This window comes from Dasypus novemcinctus, chromosome 1 (genome assembly GCF_030445035.2).
Source record: "Dasypus novemcinctus isolate mDasNov1 chromosome 1, mDasNov1.1.hap2, whole genome shotgun sequence".
Lineage (NCBI taxonomy): Eukaryota > Metazoa > Chordata > Mammalia > Cingulata > Dasypodidae > Dasypus > Dasypus novemcinctus.
The window spans coordinates 3,584,819-3,605,459 of NC_080673.1; the positions used below are offsets into that span (position 1 = coordinate 3,584,819).

Below are 20,641 nucleotides of genomic sequence, written 5' to 3' on the forward strand. Positions count from 1 at the left end.
GTTTCACTGACTTCTGGCTTCTTCCAGGGCTTTCTCTCTGTGTCTGAATTTCGTTCTGCTTAACAGGACTCCAAGAATATGATCGAGACCCATCCTGATTCAGCTGGGCCATATCTTACCTGAAGACACTTCATCAAAAGGTCCTGTTGACAGTGGCTCGCACCCACAGGAATGGATCAAGAGCACGTTTATCTGGGACACGTCGCTCCAAGGCACCATACCCTGCCTTTCTGAAAATGGAGCTACGTGTCCATTCTGCTAGAGATGAGAACCTTCAGTGGCCCCAGGAACCGTATTGTAACGGAGGGTTAAGAAACACCATCTAAATGCTTTTCCGGCCCCCCCGCCGCGGCCTGGCGGCTTCCTGGCGCCCGGCGTGGGCGCGGGCCCGGGGCGCGGGGCTCGGCCCCTTGCTTGGGCGGCTGCGGGCACCAGCCCCGCGGGGCAGCTGGGCGCCGAGCCTGCGAGCGAGGCTGCGGGGTAGGGGACAGCGGTGTCCTGGCAACGGCACCCGCTCGCCCCGGCGGGAGGCAGGGTTCGAGGCGCGCTCGGATGGCGCGTGGAAGCCTCGGACCCGGGGTCGTGGCGCGGCGGTGGCTCCTGGCGAGCGCGCGCCCCAGGCGTATCGGAAGGCGGTGGCCAGACGCGGACATCGTCGCGGGGGTCGGGAGGACGCTGCGGCCGCCGCTCGTGGGCGTGTGCACTCGGGGATTCGAGGCGCGCTGTGCTTCTTGGAATGAGGGAGCAAAGCTTTTATCCACCGCCTTGCAGCGTGGACAGAGGGGCGGCAGACAACCTGCGTGCACGCGGGGCAAGAACCTGGAGCTAGACAGACGCGCCAGCCAAGCAGTGCTGTGTCAGGGCTTGCAAAGTCCCTCCCCCTGCACCCGACTTCAGGTGATGGCTTAAGGTGACCACTTAAGAGTGCCCTTCGAGTTATCACGGAAGGCCTTTTGTGGATGCAGGGGTAGCCAGAGTACTTCCACCATCCGTGCCCTACCTCTTACCTATTGCCCTCTGCTTAGTCTGGTGATTCTGGGCGTTTCTGATAGAAATCCCACAACCTGTGATTATCACAATGAGAACGACTTATTTGCTTGAAACAGCAAAAAGTTAAATGAAAACTTTTTGATTGATGCTATGTTTTCAGGTGGGCCTGGCAGGTCAGCCGGTCAAAACTGAGAAGTTTGAGTTGGCAGTCTGCTCTGCGTTGGGCTGAGAAGGTGGAGCTCTTTGAGAAACCCTTGCTTTGCATCACTGTGGAGGCAAACAATGCACTTTAGTAAAGTGGAAGGCAGACAGGACCAGGTCTCCGGAGACACTATTTCTTGCTCTGGCTCAGCTGGGAGAATCATTTCCCAGTCTGAGACACACTCATTAAGCTTTTTAAGGAGCTAAAAATCTGTGACTAAAAAAAGAAAATCTTTAAACATAGCACACCTCATACCCCCATTGGAAATAATACAGACATTTTAAAGACCTTCGTTTTTTAAATTGACTGCAAATAGTTTTTTTTTAAATTCACTCTTGGCCTACAATTATAAACATTTTGACATATTTTCTTCCTCTGTTATGCATATTTTGGAAGTTTTTAAATTATTGCAAGCAACCTGATTAAAAAGAAATCTTGGGGTTTTAAACTTTTTAACATTCAAGAGGTAGATACGTGTGATAATGCAGGTAGGGACAGGTCTATATTCATACCAAACATAGTTTTCAGAGCTACGCCTTTGCTTTTGGGTGACGTTAGGAATGATGGAGAGTGCGCCAGCATGCCAGAGCATCAGGCTTGGTGTCCAGACCTTGCTGCATCTGTGGTTCTGCTCATGTCTTGTGGAAAATGGGTCTGTGCTTGGGAGGGGTTCCAGGGAAGACCGGGTTGTCTTGTCATGACAGCCGGTAAATTCTCTTTCTCTCTCCCTTCAGGACTACAGGATTACCAGTAATTTCCAGGTGTTCATACTGAATAACGTTAGAGGAAAGCATAGTTTTTCAGGTCAATGTTTATGATGTGAATAAGTATGCCATTTGAAACAGATGTCCAGTATTCTTTTGTGTTTCTTCCCTTCTACCCCAAAGTCTGTTAAGTTAGAATCCATTAATACCATTTTATGGACAGTCTTGCGTGGAAATGCAATGTGTGAGACTCCTGTTCTACAAAATAGGAAAGAATTTCCTTTAGGGAACTCAGAGCTGTTGGTGTCTAAGGCCTCCTCAAGCTTTACTGGCACACAGGCAGTAGTCAGTCAGGAGGTCAAATGAAGGTGGCCAGAGTTTTTGTTGAAGGTCATCAGTCTAACCCTGAGTGGTCAGATGAATACATTACTTTGACCCTCATACCTGGAGAATAAATTCGTAGTGAATGCAGCTGATCTGAAGCTGCCAGTGGTTGCGATTGAGTTTCAACATACGGGAACTTTAAAGAGTTATGGAGAGCTTTTAAAGAAACACAAGCCGGGAAGTAGTAGCTAGACTTTAAGACCAAGAAAGTAGAGGCAAATTTTACCAGCGTTTGGGGCAACTTTGCGATTGTCATTTTGTTACCATGTCCTGATGTAAAATGCAGAATGCCAGCCATTAAGAAATTCTAAATTGTGTAAACCTGGCATGATGCAAATTTGAAACAATTGCACCTACTGCAGTGACAAGAAAAAGCTATCCCATAATCTGAGGTATGTTAATCCTTCTGATTTTATTACATTGACAAGTTCTTGACTGTGTTGAAAGCAACATGGTATTCAGTAAATTGTAATCCATGTGGAGTCAAGAGGGAAGGATAAAATATGGTGACGCCTTCCTTGAGGCACGACTCGTGTAGAGGGCGGGTTTTGGATAAAAACTGACGTAGAGGTGAGTGAGCCATCTGCCCCCCTGTGGTGCCTGTCTCACAGGAGGCAAATGGCTTATCTTCAGACTCCTAAGGTTTCAAACCTGGTGTCTCCACGGAGTGACTTGGGTTAATTCTCTTCGTGAATTAGTTGCCAGTCTTCAAGTTTTAAATAAAATTTTGAAAGCTGTCTAATATGTAAACCACAACTATCTGCCCCAATTGAGCTGTTTTGTTTTTCGGATTATGAAAGTAGTTTAAGCTCATTGAAGAACATTTGGGAAATATTTAAAAAAAGCCCTATCAGAAATGAAATACTATTAACATGTTGGTGTATTTCCTTCCTTTCTTTTTTCCCTCCTAAATATATTTTTTAAAAATGTTAAGCATACATATTTTTAGTTGTCATATTTGAGAATGATTCTCACTTTTTATTTAATTTTTTAAATTAGAGGAGTTGTGGGCATGTAAAAAATATAGCATTCCCATATTCCTTCCCAACATACATTTTGAATTGAAGATAAACGTCTTGATAATTTAGCTTTAATCACCTAAGTTAAATTGTGAACATTTTCCCATATACATGTTCTTCAAAAAATGAGTTTTGAAGGTGAGTGCAATATATGTGCTATAAGATTTGCCATGATTTATTTACATTTCTCCTGTTATTGGATATTTAGGAACAACTGTTTATTTCAGAATACCTTACCAAGCTTCTTATGTACTTAAATGTATCTTTTTTTAAAAATAGGACATATTCTACTTTAAACCTATTCTACTCTAAACCAGTTGAAATTGACTGACTTAAAACTTATTTTTATTAATGAGTAGATTTTAATGGCCTTTTGGGTTCATGTAATGTAATCAAAAGTACTGAAGGAAGTGCTGTAGTCGGTGTTTGAGCGCCTGCTCCCCAGGTACGAAGTCCTGGGTTCTATCCCGGTACCTCCTAAAACAAACAAACGAAAGACCCACTGTCATTGGGGAGTGGCTGTGGCTCAGTGGTGAGCACCTGCTTGCCACATATGAGGTCCTGGGTTCAATCGCTCGTACCTCCTGAAATGAAAAAAAGGATTTTGTAGTTGGAAAGAAATTGAACCGGAGGTTAGGGCATAAAAGGAGAGAATGTGAATTCTGTTTTAGACCATTTACTCAGTTTGGGAGGGATTTCCGATAAATGTTATAGGATGTATCCAGTCACATAGAGTTTGGGCTGCTGTAAAAATTGTTGTGGGACAAAAGTTTGTTGTGGGACAAGAGTTTGGGTACATAAGGCCAAAATACACCAAGCACCATTTTTTCCTTTATTAAGCAGGGTAAAGAGAAGCTGGCTTCCTGACGCTAGAGGCCACAGAACCTGATGGGGATAGGAGCTTAATAGTGCAGGGTATTGTTCTCAGCGCTTTACCTTTAACTCAGTCCACTCTTGTCAGTGCTTTACCTTTAACTCGGTCCACTCTACAGCCTTTTAAGGGAGATCATCCTATTATTATCCCTCTTTCACAAAAGGTAAAGAATCTGATATAGAGGTTATGTTGCCCAAACCAGGCAGTCCTAGTTCAGGCACTGGGCCACTGGTTGCTTAACTATACGCCCCCCCGGAGCTATTAGGTTGATGCAACAGGATCACAGTGCAGTTTCGCACTGTGAATTTTAAATCATCACAACTGGGCTCAAACACATCTTTGTTAATCAAAATAAGAACCATTACAATCAACACAATTTTGCCAACGAGAAATAAATTTCCTTCTTCCTGTAGTGTAAAAATCCATGCTTTGGGATTTGACGAACTCTTGGATAACATTTTCTGCATCCTGTCGGTTGCGGAAGCATTTTCCCTGCAAAAAGTTGTTGAGGTGCTTGAAGAAGTGGTAGTCGGTTGGCTAGAGGTTAGGTGAATATGGCGAATGAGGTACAACTTCGTAGCCCAGTTCTTTCAACTTTTGAAGCTTTGGTTGTACAACATGCAGTTGGGTGTTGGCGTGGAGAATCGGACCCTTTCTGTTGACTAATGTTGGCTGCACGAGATGATATCGGTGTATCTCATCGATTTGCTGAGCATACTTCTCAGATGTAATGGTTTCATGGGGATTCAAAAAGCTGTAGTGGATCAGACTGACAGCAGATCACCAAACAGTGACCATGACCTTTTCTTGGTGCAAGTTTGGCTTTGGGAAGTGCTTTGGAGCATCTTCTCAGTCCAACCACTGAAATGGCCATCGCTGGTTGTTGTATACAGTCCACTTTCCATTGCACGTCACGATCCAGTCGAGAAGTGGTTTGTTGCTGTTGTATAGAATAAGAGAAGATGACACTTCAAAATGACGATTTTTTTGATTCTCTGTCAGCTCATGAGGCACCTGCTTATCGAGCTTTTTCACCGTTCCGGTTTGCTTTAAATGCCTCGTGACCATAGAATGGTTGATGTTGAGTCCTTCAGCAACTTCTTGGGTAGTTTAAGAGGATCAGCCTGGATGATTGCTCTCAGTTGGTCATTGTCAACTTCCAATGGCCGGCCACTATGCTCCTCATCTTCAAGGCTCTCATCTCCTTTGCAAAAGTTCTTGAACCACCACTGCACTCTATGTTCGTTAGCAGTTTCTGGGCCAAACGCATTGTTGATGTTTTGAGTTGTCTCTGCTGCTTTATGACCCATTTTGAACTCAAATAAAAAAACTCAAATTTGCTTTTTGTCTAACATCATTTCCATAGTCTAAAATAAATATAAAATATATAAACAGCAAGTAATAAGTCATCAGCAAAAAACATAAAGCGAGAAATGTACATTAAAATGATGTATAACATAACCACATTTATTTAAGAGTGCATGTCAATATCAAATGGCAAATTTCAACAATGCAAAACTGCAACTACTTTTGCACCAGCCTAGTAGCTTCTTAATCCAGAAGGGCCATGAAAGTTCCAGATCACCCAGCAGGTGACAACACAGAAGAAAGAGCTTGCTCTCCTTTTCCCCCTCTTGATCACCCTCTGTCCCAAATTGCCCTTTTGCTCCACCAGAGTGCTGTGGCAGACAACAGATTTTAAGATTCAATTTGATTCAGTGAGTGATGAGATCCCTTGCTACACAGCTATCACTTTCTAGAGAATTGAAAAAGTAAAAGGCTTTGCATGTCCTAGGAGTTGGTGTTGTAAGACTGGAGGACAGTGGAGACACATGATGTATCATGTGTGCAAAAGGAAAAAGGTGTGTTCTGCTGGGAGCAGTAACTGAGGCTTAGCAGAGATGGGGGAGCTCTGCTCGCTGAAGTCAGAGATTGACCTAACCATGTGGCACATAAGTTTGCCTTCTGGTGCAGATCTTGGGTGCTTATTATGAGAAACAGACCTTCTCAGCATGTTCTAGCTCATGTTGAAAAGTTATTAGTGCAAAAGAAGAACAACAACCATATGGTCAATGTGCAGGGTTTAAAGGTACAGTGTCATTGCCCATTTTCCCAGTGAAAATTTGGGCAGAACCCCAAAATAAATAAAAGCAGGCTGCTGTGATTGAAGTTGTGGGTGGGGCCAGCATGGGAACCCCAGATCCCACAGACCTGGTGGCTTTCTCTGTCCCCGGATGTTGCCTCTGAAGCACTTCAGAACACCCCCAGAGCCCTAGCACACTGTTTGAAATAGCCCACCTCACTTTACTATGGAAGCAACTATGGTGCATGGCATTGGGGCGTCCTAGTCACCATAACACAACTGGTCTGCCCCTTTGGCCATGATGCACCGTGTAGTTTGTTCCTGGCCCTGTGTCTGTTCATGGAATTGCTGGACCTCGGTACTGTTCTTGATTTGTACCATGAAATTCTTAACTATCAACCCCCAGATCGTACATATTCTAACTTACTTTCTGTACAGTACTACCCAACATATGTCCATGAACCATTTCTTCCTTTCATTCTCAGTATCACAACCCTAACCTCTCACCGCTGGTTAAGACAGGGAGGGCCTTCTTTAAAACAGTGTGGTGGATGAAGGAGGGGTGATAGTTATAGTCCTAAATCAGCCCTGATCAAATCCCTCCTCTGCTATGAAGACTTTATTTAGCCTGGCTGCCCTGGGGTTTCTACTACCTTCTTCCAACCTGCTGTTTCCCAAGCCTTCCCAAACCATCACCTAATGGGGCTGTTGTAAAGCCAGCTCTGGTGGCACTGAGTTGAATGGTCCCTGTACCCCAGGATTGTATGTGAGTTCTTTCTTCTGCTTGCCTGACCTTCCCATGTCCTAGAAGGAACTCCCAGCTCTGTCCTCATCCACCCTCCTTTCTCATGTTCTTTTCCTCAGAGGCACTTTTCCTGAAATGATGCACCCCTTTCTCACACTTTAGAATACCCCGTGGAACCCCAGGCTGACATTTAGCTGGGATGCCCCAACTGGTGGTTAAAATATTAAATACTCCTGCAGTAGGGTGCCTAAGAATTACCTCCTGAGAGCTTTCATGTTGCTCAAATGTGGCCAGTCTCGAAGCCAAACTCAGCATGTAAATGCATTACCTTCCCTGCAGCGTGGGACATGACTCCCGGGGATGAGCCTCCCTGGTGCCGAGGAATTACTACCAAGTACCAGCTGATGATGTAACTAGAAAACGACCTTGAATAAAAGGGTCAACTCAGACCAGCAGAATATCTCAGCCTACATGTAAGATCAGGTGTCAAAAAAGCTTTTTGACCTGGAATAAAAGGGGGAAATGGAAGGGGCAAATGAGTTTATATGGCTATGAGCCTCCAAAAAAGAGTCGGGAGGTCATCAGAGGGGTCGATCTTACGCGCGCCGCAACAGAGTCCCAGAGACAGCCAAAATAGATACAAGCCTAGGTATTGGTTCTTCTGAGGGCTACAGAGACCCACAGGTTCTATGGTCATAGCAGATGGAGTTCAGTGCCACGTCAGTTGGTCCTACTTTGGAGTTTGTGTTCCTGAGTATGATGGAGTTGAACTTAGATGTGATCTTTGTTCACAAGCCTTTCCTGTGACTTTTACTGGATCTGTGGTTGGTGCTGGAGTTTGGTGTATGCTCAGGGTCCTGACTCTCTGGACTGTCCATGTGATAGCCAGGCCCTGGGCCTCAACAGACCTGCAACTCCTACCCTCTGGTTTAATGAACTTACTCCAGCCAGCTAACAGGAAGGTGAAGAAGGTCAACCACCATGCCAGGGAGCGAAGAGTGCCTACAACTGCAAGCAGGAGAATTGCATCCATCATCCATGTGGAATCTAAGCCCCCTCTCAAAATAGAGGTGGAATGAAACTATTATGATTAGTAATGGAAGAAAATGTAGCATTAATGTGGAGAAAGTAGCCACAGTAGCTGCTGAGGAGAGGGAAAGGGAAGAAGAGGTATGATGTGGGGCATTTTCAGGACTTGGAGTTGTACTGGGTGGTACTGCAGGGACAGTTGCTGGACATTGTGTGTCCTGCCATGGCCCACTGTGTGGACTGGAGGAGAGTGTAAACTACAATGTAAACCACTGTCCATGTGGTGCAGCAGTGCTCCAAAATGTATTCACCAAATGCAGTGAATGTGCCACGATGATGAAAGAGGTTGTTGATGGGGGAGGAATGTGATGAGGGGAGTGGGGGCTATATGGGGACCTCATATTTATTGAATGTAACATTAAAAAAAAGAAAGAAAGAAAAAAAAGTACTCCTGCTATGGTCAGGAAGTAGCTGCTGCCCCAAGTGCCTGTCCCCAATTCAGGAACTGAAGGGTTAACGCCTGGCCCAGCAAAGGATCCCCTGCCCCCTGTTCTGGTGCACTGGTCTGTGTCTTTTCTGATAGGTTGATCCCAGTGCATACTCCTTATTAAGAATTTTGAATAGCATCCCTGCCTCTGTCCCGCATTTGCCTTTTCACATTGATTTATCTTGCTTCCCCGCACTGATGCCTCATCCACTCTGAGCTTGGGCAGCTAGAAGACCTAGTCATTGTCATTCCTGTGTTTTCAGCTGCACTTAACACAGTTGTTATTGGTAGTTAGCACTTAATATCATGGAATGATTGACACCGGAAGTGTTGTATGTGGTCAGATGTCCCACCGCAGGGGTTGCTGGCAAGAATATACATTTTAATGTTCCGGATTTATTTATTCTGATACTGTGCAAGCTGGGCCCCTGTAGTAAGACGAAAGCACTGAACATCTCCAGATGAAAACTTTTGCCTTCAATGTGTTTGGGACTCCATCTGAGGTAATTTTTTTTCAGCGTAGTTTCAGTCAGGTTTGAGAAACAGGTGATTGTGGCCCTTGCCAGAAGTTGAGGAAAGGACATAGGTGTCAATTTTAGCTAATCTTACTTAACTGTATTATCACCTGGTATTCCTACTTAAGATAATACCTTTCTTTTCTGTGCCACTAGCTAAATTGTCAAATAGCTGTTTGTTCTCTCTGCAGAATGGTTATCCACATTGTGCCTCAGGCAAGCACCTGAGGTCCTTCAGAATGTGGAGCTGGCAGGCCCCTTAAGTGGAAAGCAGTCCAGCCAAGCAGAACCTTGCAGACCAGGAGCCAAGGGCCAGAGCTGTTTGACGGGGCGGCCCAGAGCCGAGGGGAGGATCTGAGGACAAGGCCAGTCTGTGCTTTTCTGTCCCAGCCGAGCCCGAGATGAGCTCTGCTGACGCCAGGTCCTCTTAGCGGTCAGGCCAGCTGAAGATCCTGGGCCCTTGGACCTGGGGCTCCCAGGACAGCCCTGGCCTTCTCAGGTGAGCCAGCCCTTTAGCCCGGGGTGGCCCCAAGCCCTTGATTCTGCCTCCAGAGCAGCCGACTCAGATCACTTGGCCGGGTGGCTGTCACCGGCGATGTCCTGCCCTCTCCCACATGCTTTGGTGGTGAATCAATTTGTCTCTCTCCTCGAGGTTACAGCGCTTTGCACAGGCTTTGGCAGGCACTGCTTTTGGGCCTCCTGGGGTAGCAGGGTTTTTAGGGTGCTCCAGTTAACAGTACTTGCTGCTCAGAGTGGGGAGCTGAGGGAGAGTGTAGCCAGGCAAGTGCACAAAGTGGCTGCAGGTCCTGCTCAGGAGACTGAGGGTTAGTCTCCAAAATGGAGAGTACGTGTACCCTAGGGAGTGGGCTACACCATCCGTTAGGTGCTGGGTGGAAATACTCAGAAAAATATTTGTACCGTAGTACTTACATAGTTTATAAGTAAATGCATTTAAACTTTAGGGATGCATTTATTTAATCAGTGGGAATGCATTATCAAAAGTTTAGAGAACCAGAAAATTAACTCCTTCTCTACCACTAGTGTGGCAAGAAATCTCTGAATGCCATTTTTTAAAAAGGAGAGAACTGTCAGTTAAAGGGGAGTAGAAACCGCTGTCTGAAACTAGGTTGTGATTCCTGTCAAAATTGGGCTCTTACTTTAGAGAGTCAAGTTAAATCCAGAGTAGGTTTACCTTGAGACGCAGAACTTGACAATGCTGAAACCTCATTTGGATGGGGATTTTCTTCTTTTTTTTTTTTTAAATTATAGAAGTTGTGGGTTTACAGAAGAACAGTCATGCCTAAAATACAGGATTCCCATATACCACCCTGTTATTAACAGCTTGCATTGGTGTGGAACGTTTGTTACAACTGAGTGAGCACATTTTTGTAGTTGTGCTATTAACTCTAGTCCATGGTTTCACTTTGGGCTCACTGTGTTGGGCAGTAGCATGGATTTTTTTTTTTTTTAATTTCTTGTGCTAGCACAATACATACAACCTTAAATAGTCCCTTTTTACCACATTCAAATATATAATTCAGTGTTGTTAATTATGTCCATAATGCTATGCTTCCTTCACCACTGTCCATTACTAAAACTTTTCCATCGTTCCAGATAGAAATTCTACCTTTTAAGCCCTGACTGCCTATTCTCTATCCACAAAAGGGCTTTTTCCCCCTCTTCCCTTCAACGTGAAAACATACACCTGTCAAGGCAGTGTCAGAGGCTTCAGTGCTTGCCAAGCACAGCTGCTCTTTGGTTCTCCCGAAGTGCTGTTACTCGGAGCCAGGTCCAGGCATGAGCAGAGCTGAGCTGTAGATCCATGAAAACTTTGGTGTCAGCTCAGGTGCTAAAGCATTTTCCCCCAGATTCACTGTTGTATCTCTTGTACCTTAATGTGGACAGGGATTTTATTTTTGTTTGTTTTGTTCTGTTTGCAGTACTTGGCGTAATATTTGCAGAATAAATATATGAACCTTTTTCTTTTTGGGTTGGCCACTTAAGATCAATATTTGTTTGATCCTTCGTTTGAACCTTTGGGAAGATGGAAGGATGCAGTCTACGTGCCATCCAGTTTAATTATCCCACAAATGGCTTTCCAAAGCCGTAGATCATATAGCTGATGGGACCACAGAAGTGTCACCTGAATCACAGGATGCTTGAGGTCTTGAGGTTTGCTTTAAAAAACCATTTTAACAAATGCATTTTAAGAAAAAACAGTATTAGCAAAATATTAATCATTGTTGAAACCGAAGCTGGGTAATGGGTCCATGGCCATTTATTATGCTTCTCTTTCTCCTTTTGAATCGATTTGGGAATTTTCATGATAAAAAAAATTATAAATGAAATGTAAAAGGGAAGGAGGGGCCCAAAACCTAGCTCTTGTTTCAAAGCAGGTAACCATCAAACCAAACAGTCCCTTTTTTCTTTCTTACTCTTTTTTTAAACCCCGGGTCAGTGTTCTATAATCCTCCACAACTTCCTAGATTTAGTTTTGTTTTTAGGGCCAGTCACCTCTTCTTGAGCTCTGTGTAATTTTAGCTCATGTCCCGTGGTTGTCACCAGCACCCTCCTTTATCCCTTCTCATTCAATGCGCCAAGTCCTGGTTAACCTTTCCTGGGTTCCACGTGCCGCCCCTTTTGACATCGCGGAGCTCCTTCCGCATAGCTGGTCAAGTGTGGAGGTCAGAACTGGATCTCCTGGTCTTTCCAGGCTCCGTTCAGCCCTGAGAACTGTGCAGCCTAAGACTGCTTGGTAGACTCCATTCATCTCTGCTTTTTAAATAACAGCTGTTGTATGTTGAAATCTGTCAAAAATTTTCAAAAGTGCATTTCTCCCAAACTTGCCAATGGCTGGACTTCCCCTCCTGGGGAGCAGTCTTCTCTTGGAGTCCTCTCTTCCACGTTGCCCTCCTTGCCTGTTTGCTAAGCCGTTTCTCTAGTTTATTACCCCCTCTGAAACAGTGATCTATTTTAAGCAGCATAAGTAATCCTGCCCAACTTCCTGTCCCTTGAGCCTTCTCAACCAGGTTGCTGATAATTTGATCGTTGTGACCTCCCTGGGCTGCTGGCCGCAGTGGGCTCCTCGAGGACAACTGCTGAGTCTTGCTGTCTGCCCCCCACACCCATGCTTTCTGGATGAGAGGGAGCTTTTTGTTAGCCAGCACACAAAGGGAGAGGAGCAGAGTCTCCTTGGCCTCTGGGCGAGGGCGCTGCTGGTCACTAACTGGCCGCCTCCCCTGCCAGGCGGGTGTCCTCCCTGCTGGCCAGCACGCCTGGCTTTTGTGTGTTCCCCCGCCCCCACCTGTCGCTGCCTGTCTGGATTTGGCCTTGATCCAGACATGGGCCTCCCAGCATCCCTCCCTCCGGTCTGCAACCCATACATAGTATTTTCTCCCTCTGCTCGATGCCTGAAGCTCTCTTTTTCCGTCCTGTCTTGAATGATTAGGTCAACTCTTGCAGGTGTGTTTGTCTTCATTGATAGCCTCATCTCACTTAGGGCAGGGAAAGCACTGCTTTGTCTTTATGGTGAGGGTCTACTGTTTGGAAGGGGCTAAGGCGTTGGTTGCGTGTTCCCCTGTGACTTTCAGGCTGTTACTGTTTATTTGCCGTGGGGCCGGTTTTCAAGCGGTCACTTATGTGGAAGTTGTCGCCATAGCTGGTCAGCGGCGAGCCAGAGCCCAATGCAGGGCAGGCGCCGAGGGCTTAGATGTTTATTTTCTTGGAGGGGCCTTATATGCCATCTGTTGTTGTCTTATACAGATGGGGTGCCACCCTAATTCCTTCCTGGAGCGGTTGGGAAATTCATACATGCAAGAAGAAATTAGGGAGTGGGGGTGGCTCAAGCAGTTAGGGCACCTCTTCCTACATGGGAAGTCCTAGGTTCAGGTTCCAGTGCGTCCTAAAGAGAAGACCAGTAGACACAGAGAGCAGACGGTGAGCACAAACAATGGGGGGGGGGGGGGGATAAATCTTTTTTAAAAAAAGGAAAACACACAAAAGCCCAGCAAAGTGCAAAGACTCATAAAATAACGAAACAGTCCTATACCCATTGCACAGAATGGGTTTTTAACCTTGATCATGCTCTTCCTGTGCCCTGCTGTCGCCTGGGTTTCTGAGGGTAGGTGGAATCCTGTTTATTTAGTTCTGAATGTCAGGCTTGCCTGGCCCCCCTTTGCCTTCTCTAACATAGTCTTGGAGATGCTCTTACCATTTTGGAAGGGGCCATAGCTCTCTTCTGTGCCTACTCCTTTCTTTATCCTTTGAAGACGGAGGAGTTTGTTTAAGATTCTGCAGCTTATCAAAGAATGGGAGCTTTTTACACCTGAGTTTAGTATTCTTTCCCTGTTTCTGTTCTGTCTGCTTCAGTATTCACTACTGGAAAATACTGGCTTTGGACAAAGCACCTGAGGGGACCCCAGGACTTAGATGCCTTCTATGTGTGCAGTCCTGAGACCCTTGGAGAAGAGTTCCTGCCTGGTTTTGGCTGAACTCTGCTTGGTTTTGGGTGAACTCTGCCTGTGTAAAAGGACCTTTGATACCCTTTCCTATTGATTTCCCTTCTCTCAGTGGGGCCACTTGATTCAGGGTTTACTTTGTGTTTCATCCCCAGGTGGAAAGTCTGTTCTTCTGGATTGTTTCAGGGGCACAGGGAATTTTATTACCTTCTCTAGCTGTTATCATAACAGGCTGTGCTTGTGCTGCCTAATACTTTTAAGACCATGGTGCCTCTAACATGCAAATATAGTTAGGACTCTTCCCGGTGCTGCATGTCAGCTGAAATAACTGGCCTATTAGAGCGAGCTCATGGGGTAGAAGTTTCCCCTACAGAAGCCTCTTCTGTCTTGGTTCTGGCAGAAGAGGCGGGTCAGCCTAGCTGGCCCTCCTCTCTTTACCAACGGAGGTGAAGCTGGTTGACCGAGACTGTTCTGTCCCAGCCTGCTGCCTTCTGCAGCACTGGTCAGGAAACTTCCCTGCCTTGTCATGATGTACAGTGTAAAGTCGGTATTTGAAGACAAGTGGAATAATCTCGCTTCTCTTGGGGATTTTTTTTGAATGGACATGCTCCCTCTTAAATGCATGCCACTAAGACTTCACCTTGGGGTCCCGCTCAGAGCCTTTCAGGTGCCCTGGATTATCTCCACAGAGCATGCTCTGACTCTAAGGATCCTTGTCCCAGGTGGCTGTACTCGGCAGGTCCTTGTAGCCGTGTGCCAAGCGGGCAGAGTGGAGAGCTGTGGTTCTTCCTTGTTGGTTTTGGTCTGGGAATGCTCAGCAGGTCCTGTTTCCAGCGCTCCCCTGTGTCCTAAACGGCTCCCCAGCAGCTCGCCCGGCGTCTCTTTTCTTTTTTTTTTTTAATGTATTTTTTCCTTCTTTATTTTTTTTAAATGTTACATTCAAAAAATATAAGGGGTCCCCATTTATCCCCTGCGCCCCTAACCTCAGTTCCTCCCACATCAACAACCTCTTTCATCATCATGGCACATTCATTGCATTTGGTGAACATATTTTGGAGCACTGCTGCACCACATGGATAGTGGTTTACATTGTAGTTTACACTCTCCCCCTGTCCACCCATTGGGCCGTGGCAGGACATACAATGTCCAGCATCTGGGAGTGTGTTCTCAGGAGAGTCTTGCCATTGTAGTCTGGCCACTGTGTTAAGAGGAATGTGGTCTGGTTTGGTTTGGAGGCGTCTCTTTTCTGTCGTAGAAAACTTACTTACAGAAGTGAATGTGGTACGACGACTTGCTCTTCCATTGAAGAAGGGCGCTTGTTTGATCTCCCCTTCCCCATGGGCAGTCCTGATTTGTTTTAAACTGATCAGCAGTCATATGTCTAAACAAGTGTCTAGCTGTCTTCTATGTAGGAGAGAGGACCCTTGCCCCTAGAGTTGGCGGAGCTCTTGGGGGGCACTGTACCTAGGTAAAACAGCTGGAGGAAAATATAAAATATCATAGGAATGGGGCAAGAGAGATTTTCATGTAGCCTTTAAACCAGTGCCTTGCAACCTCCCCCGCCCCAAACTACTTAAGAGATTACACTTTTACTCATTTGGATGCTGTCTAGAAATTTTTTAATGATTTTGATAACCACTTCCTCTTTCAAGAATCGCTCTTCAGTGCATCCACTCCCCAGGAGAGAAATGGTCAGAGTCACAGAGGATCACTCACGACTCAGTAAATAATTGTTAAGCACCTGAGCAAGGCACTATGTGAAACATCAAGGTCGGATAAAGGTGGGTGGGGAGGGGTCCTGGCGCAGTAGGAGAGAGGGGCAGCTATGTAAGTAGTAAGCACCACGTACCACAAATTCAAGGTCGGAGGTGATATTCCTGGGGTTCAGAGGAAGGACTGAGGGATTGTAACAGAGATGATTGTGTAAGAATTTATTCGGGAAGGTAGCTTCTGGCCCATTTTGATAGGATTTGGACGTCTTAGAAGAGCGCTAGGGAAAGAGCACTGCAGGTGGTTTTAGGGAACAGTGAAGGACAGGGGAAGTGCAGAGTGGTCCTGAGTTACAGGCAAGACTTTCTCGTAGGAAGTGTTTTGAGCTGGCTGTAGAGGTGGAGGGAGGACAGGCAATGCAGAGCTGAACTTGAGGTGTTTAATAGAATACATCTGCTGGCAACACGTGCCTGCAGGGCTATGTCAAGGCCAGAAGCCAGCAGGTTGGCTTGCCCAGAGAAGTAAGGGGTGAAGCTGGAATGTTCTTCTACCCATGGCTGATGCAGGGCTCTCAGAACCCTGGAAAGATGGGCTGGTAGCTCCCAAACCACCTTCCTGCCTTCATTTCTCCTTGTTACCCCACGGTTCCTTCTCCTGGGCTCAGAAACTCAGCCCTCCAGGTCCTTCTCTTGTATCCGTTATGTCCAGTTGGTTACCAGATTCTGGCTTTTTAAGGCACTGCACATCCGGGGCTTCTTGTCACCAGCACCGTCTTCCCACGTAGTCTAGAGTCGAGGCAGTGTGTGCCTGCGTGACAGTACTTTGCCCTCCAGAAGTTGCCAGGCTTCAGCCTCAGACCTGGGCTCTAGTGCATCCGGAACAAGACATTTAACTCCTCGCCACAGTTTACCAAATTGAAGGTCATAACCCCATGCAGCATTGCTCATGAGGAAGACTACACTCGGTCTGTATATTGCTTAACGCGGTACCTGAAACATAGTAAGTACTGAACGAACAGGGGCTTCTAAAAAGGATTTATTTATTTCTTTTACCCACCCTCACCCCCCAGAGGTTCTCTTGTCTGTCTGCTCGTTGTTTGCTTCCCGTCTCCAGGAGGCTTCAGGACCTGAACCCGGGACCTCTGACACAGGACGCCAGTGCCCAGTGGCCTGAGCCACGCCCGCTTCCCGCGGGCTGCGGCGTCTGCTGGCTCGTGGCATCTGCTCTTTTAGGCATCTGCTTGTTGCGGCAGGATGCAGGCGTCTGGGCACCAGGACCCGATCTGGGACCGCCCACGTGGTAGGCGGGCACCCATCTAGTTGAGCCACATCTGCGTCCCCAAACAGTCTCAGACCAATTTCCCTGAGCACCCTTCTTCCCCTCTCCTAACTGTTTAATCCTGCCATTTGTTTCAGATTAGTCTGCCCAGTATACTCCAGGTGGGGTGGGGAGTTGCTTCTGAGAGTTGTTTCTGTCCCTTAAAGCATGAAGTGTAACTGTGTTCTTGGACTACACCGTCTTTTGGGGACCACCTCAAGGTTGGCCTTCCCAGCGCATCTCTCCCAGAGTGAGTGGTGTCGTTTGTAATATCTTTTGCACTTATTGCCATTTTCTTATATACTCTCTTGTCCAATGTTTTGTGTTTGTGTTATGTATTTTACTTGCAAACTTCATGAATGGAGTCTGAAAGCTTTTCTCAGTTTGTCCTTTCTAGTGTTGCCATCTGAGTATGAAATAATGCATATGCCCTAGTCTCAGGTGAGGTTTACCCCAAAACTCTTTTGGTCCTTGTAGCAGTTTAATATTATTGATGAATTCCAAAAAGAAATATTGGATTATGCTTGTAATCTGATCTGTACCTGGGCATGATTGAGTTATGACGAGGGCCTTGACTGGGCCATGTCATTCGGGTGTTGAGTCCCCGCCCCTTGGTGGGTGGGTCTCACAGATAAAAGGCATGGTGAAGAACAGAGTTAGGGATTTCTGATGCTAGAGTCTGATGCTGAAGACCTGGGAAGTCAGCACCCAGAGGAAAGAGAGGCCAGCACCAGGAAGAAAGAAACCCTGAACCCAGAGAGAAGCAAGCCCCAGGAATGTAGGAACCCAGGAAGCCTGAACCCTCGCAGACGTCGGCAGCCATCTGGCTCCAAATAGACTTTGGTGAGGAAAGTAGTTTATGCTTTATGGTCTGGTATCGGTAAGCTCCTACCCCAAATAAATACCCTTTATGAAAACTAATGAATTTCTGGTGTTTTGCATCAGCACCCCTTTGGCTGACTAATACAGTCCTCATGTTAAAGTCTTACCAAGGCTTTCATATTACAGATCCTCTCTCAGCTACTTTATTTTGGACCTCAGCACCAGGTAGAGAGGAACTTTGTTCTGAAAGACACTTCTGTCAGCATTAGTTTGAGGTTCTTACAAAGGTCAACTAGCTGAATTATTTTTTCTAAGGCAAAGACGTTTCTTAACACTAGCTGTAATTATTTCTTGGGTTTTGACCTTACAAAAACAAGTGATGTGTATTATTGTAAAAAAGCTTTTAAAAATCAATTTAAAAAAATAGGTTTAGTTATATGCATGTGGATTTGTAGGGCAAATATTTTAAAAACTGTTCTAGCATATTACAAATGTGTGCTTGTGACCTGGGGAGAAAACGTACAGTGTTAGTATCATATATGACTTCAAAAATGCTTCAACTTGTTTATATGGCTACGAGTTTCTAGGGAAGAGTCTGGAGGCTGGCAGAGGGATTGCCCTTATGCACAACTGAGCAGAGTCAGAGAGACAGATGGGGCAGATACAACCCCCAGATGTTGGTTCCTTTGAGGGCTAAAGAGACCCATGGGAGTTATGGTCATGGCCGATGGGGTTAACTGCCAGGTCAGATGGCCCCTCTTTGGAAATGGTGTTTAGGTGTGATGAATCTGGACTCAGATGGGATCTCCCTTCATAAGACTTTCATGCTAATGTGCTGAAGGTGCAGTTAATGTTGGGGTTTAAGATATATTTAGGGGATTTGAATCTCTGGACTGACAATGTGATAGCCAGGTCCTGAGCCTCAACAGACTCCAGCACCTACAATCTGATTTGTTGGACTTACCACACTCAGCTAAGATGGAGTTGAAGAAGGACAACCACCACACCATGGAGCCTAGAGTGATTACAACTGAAAGTGTGAGGATTGCATCCAGCATCCATGTGGAATCTGAGCCTCCTCTTGACATAGAGGTGCAATGGACACAACCAATCCAATGTCCACATAGAAGAGGTGGCGTTGGATTGGGGGAGGTGGACGTGGTGGCTGATGGGTATGGGGAAGGGCAGGAGGAGATGAGAGGTGCAGGCGTCTTTGGGACATGGAGCTGCCCTGGATGGTGCTTCAGGGGCGATCACCGGACATTGTGGATCCTCGCAGGGCCCACTGGATGGAATGGGGGAGAGTGTGGGCCATGATGTGGACCATTGACTATGGGGTGCATAGGTGCCCAGGGATGTGCTTGCCAGGTCCAGTGGATGTGTCATGATGATGGGAGCGGGTGTTGCTGGGGGGGAGAGGTGGGGTGGGCGGGTGGGGTTGAATGGGACCTCACATATATATTTTTGATGTGGTATTATTACAAAGTCAATAAAAAAAATGCTTCAACTTGACAACTAAAATGGAAGAGAAAAATAAAAAGTTATGCCATTCAGATAGCTCTGGAGTTCAGTGCCTTGTCAGTGGGCTCTACTCTGGAATTTCTGTTCCTGAGTATGATGGAGCTGGACTCAGATGTGACCTGTCTACACATGCCTCTTCTGTCACTTTTACTGAACCTGTGGTTGGCGCTAGGGTTGGTGTATGCTCAGGAGACTTGAATCTCTGGACTGGCCATGTGCCAGCTGGGCCCTGAGCCTCAACAGAATTGCAACTCCTCCTCTCCAGTTCGTTGGACTTACCAAGGTCAGCTAACAGGGAGGTGAAGATGGTCAACCACCACACCGAGGAGCCAAGAGAGTCTACACCTGCAAGCAGGTGAAGCACATCCACCAACTGTGTGACTCGAAGCCCCCTCTCGGGTTAGAGGTGGAGAGAACATCACCATCCCAGGGTCCACAGGATGAAGGAATAAAATATGGATTAGGGTGGACTTACTGGTATTCTGCTATAGAACTATTGTTAAGTCTAGCAGTGGAAGAAATTATATCATTGATGGGGAGACAGTGGCCACAGGAGTTGCTGAGGGTAGGAAGAGATGTGATGTGGGGGCATTTTTGGGATTTGGAGTTGTCCTGAATGAAATTGCAGGGACAGATGCAGGACATTACATAACCTGCCATAACCCACTGAATGGACTGGGGGAGAGCATAAACGACAATGTAAACTATAATCCATGTGCTGTAGCAGTGCTCCAAAATGTATTCACCAATTGCAGTGAATGTACCACAGTGAGGAAAGAGGTTGCTGATGTGGGAGGAGTGGGGGCGATGGAATGTGGGATATAAGTAAGGGAACCTCTTATATTTTTTAATGTAACATTTTTTTTGTCATCTATGTATCTTTTTAAAAAGGACAATTAAATAAAATTTAAATATTAAAAAAAGTTATGCCATGGAAAACTATGTTTGAGTCCTCAAAAGTGGCTTTAGAGGGGAATGGATGTAACTCAAATTGCTGAGCGCCTGCATCCCGTGTACGAGGTCCTAGGTTTACTCCCTGGGAGCTCCTTAAGGAAATGGCTTTCGAGACACCAAAAGCATTGCCTGAAGATACTTAGTCAAAGAATTTGACTGAAAAGCTCATGAAATTTGACTAGAACCCCCCCAACATTTCTAAACAATTTATTTAATGTGACATATGTAGCTGAACAAAATAAACTATTAAAAGCCTGTCTCTTCAAATTGGCCTCATTATATTTGGGATCTCCTTATTTGGGGACAATATGGTACTTGGAGCTTTGGGCCAATATGAAAAGGTGAAGTATGGCCCTAATCCAACTGGTTTAAAATTAATGTAGCTTTAGGAAGCAGATTTGGCTCAACTGATAGAGCTTCTGCCTACCATGTGGGAGGTCCAGGGTTCAAACCCAGGCCTCCTGACCCATGTGGTGAGCTGGCCTACAGGCAGTGCTGATGCGCCAAGGAGTGCCGTGTCACACGGGTGTCCCCTGCATAGGGGAGCCCCATGAGCAAGGAGAGCACCCCGTGCAAAGAAAGCACAGCCTGCACAGGAATGGCACGGCACGCACAGAAAGCTGACGCAGCAAGATGATGCAACTAAAAGATACACAGATTCCTGGTGCCACTGACAAGAATGCAAGCGGACACAGAAGAACACACAGTGAAAGGACACAGAGAGCAGACAATGGTGCAGCAGGAAGGGGAGAGGAAAAAGGACACAGAGAGCAAACAACGATGTGGGGGGAAGTGGGGTGAAAAAAATTAATAATAGATTTATACTTG

At 46.1% G+C, this 20,641-nt stretch overlaps 1 protein-coding gene across 3 annotated transcripts in view; it reads left to right on the plus strand.

Annotated features, from left to right (window-relative positions):
- Window positions 1-9,396: 9,396 nt before the first annotated feature.
- LOC101418519 (long-chain-fatty-acid--CoA ligase 1-like) overlaps window positions 9,397-20,641 on the plus strand; it is a 73,583-nt gene continuing 62,338 nt past the window's right edge. Inside the window, exons 1-2 of one of the 3 annotated variants that reach the window (XM_058301630.2) lie at window positions 9,405-9,531; window positions 11,037-11,196. The gene's annotated coding sequence lies outside the window, so the exon portion shown is untranslated. Of the gene's footprint in view, window positions 9,532-11,036; window positions 11,197-17,192; window positions 17,360-20,641 lie in introns of those variants that run through there. The other 2 variants (XM_058301579.2, XM_058301688.1) reach the window with 2 other exon arrangements.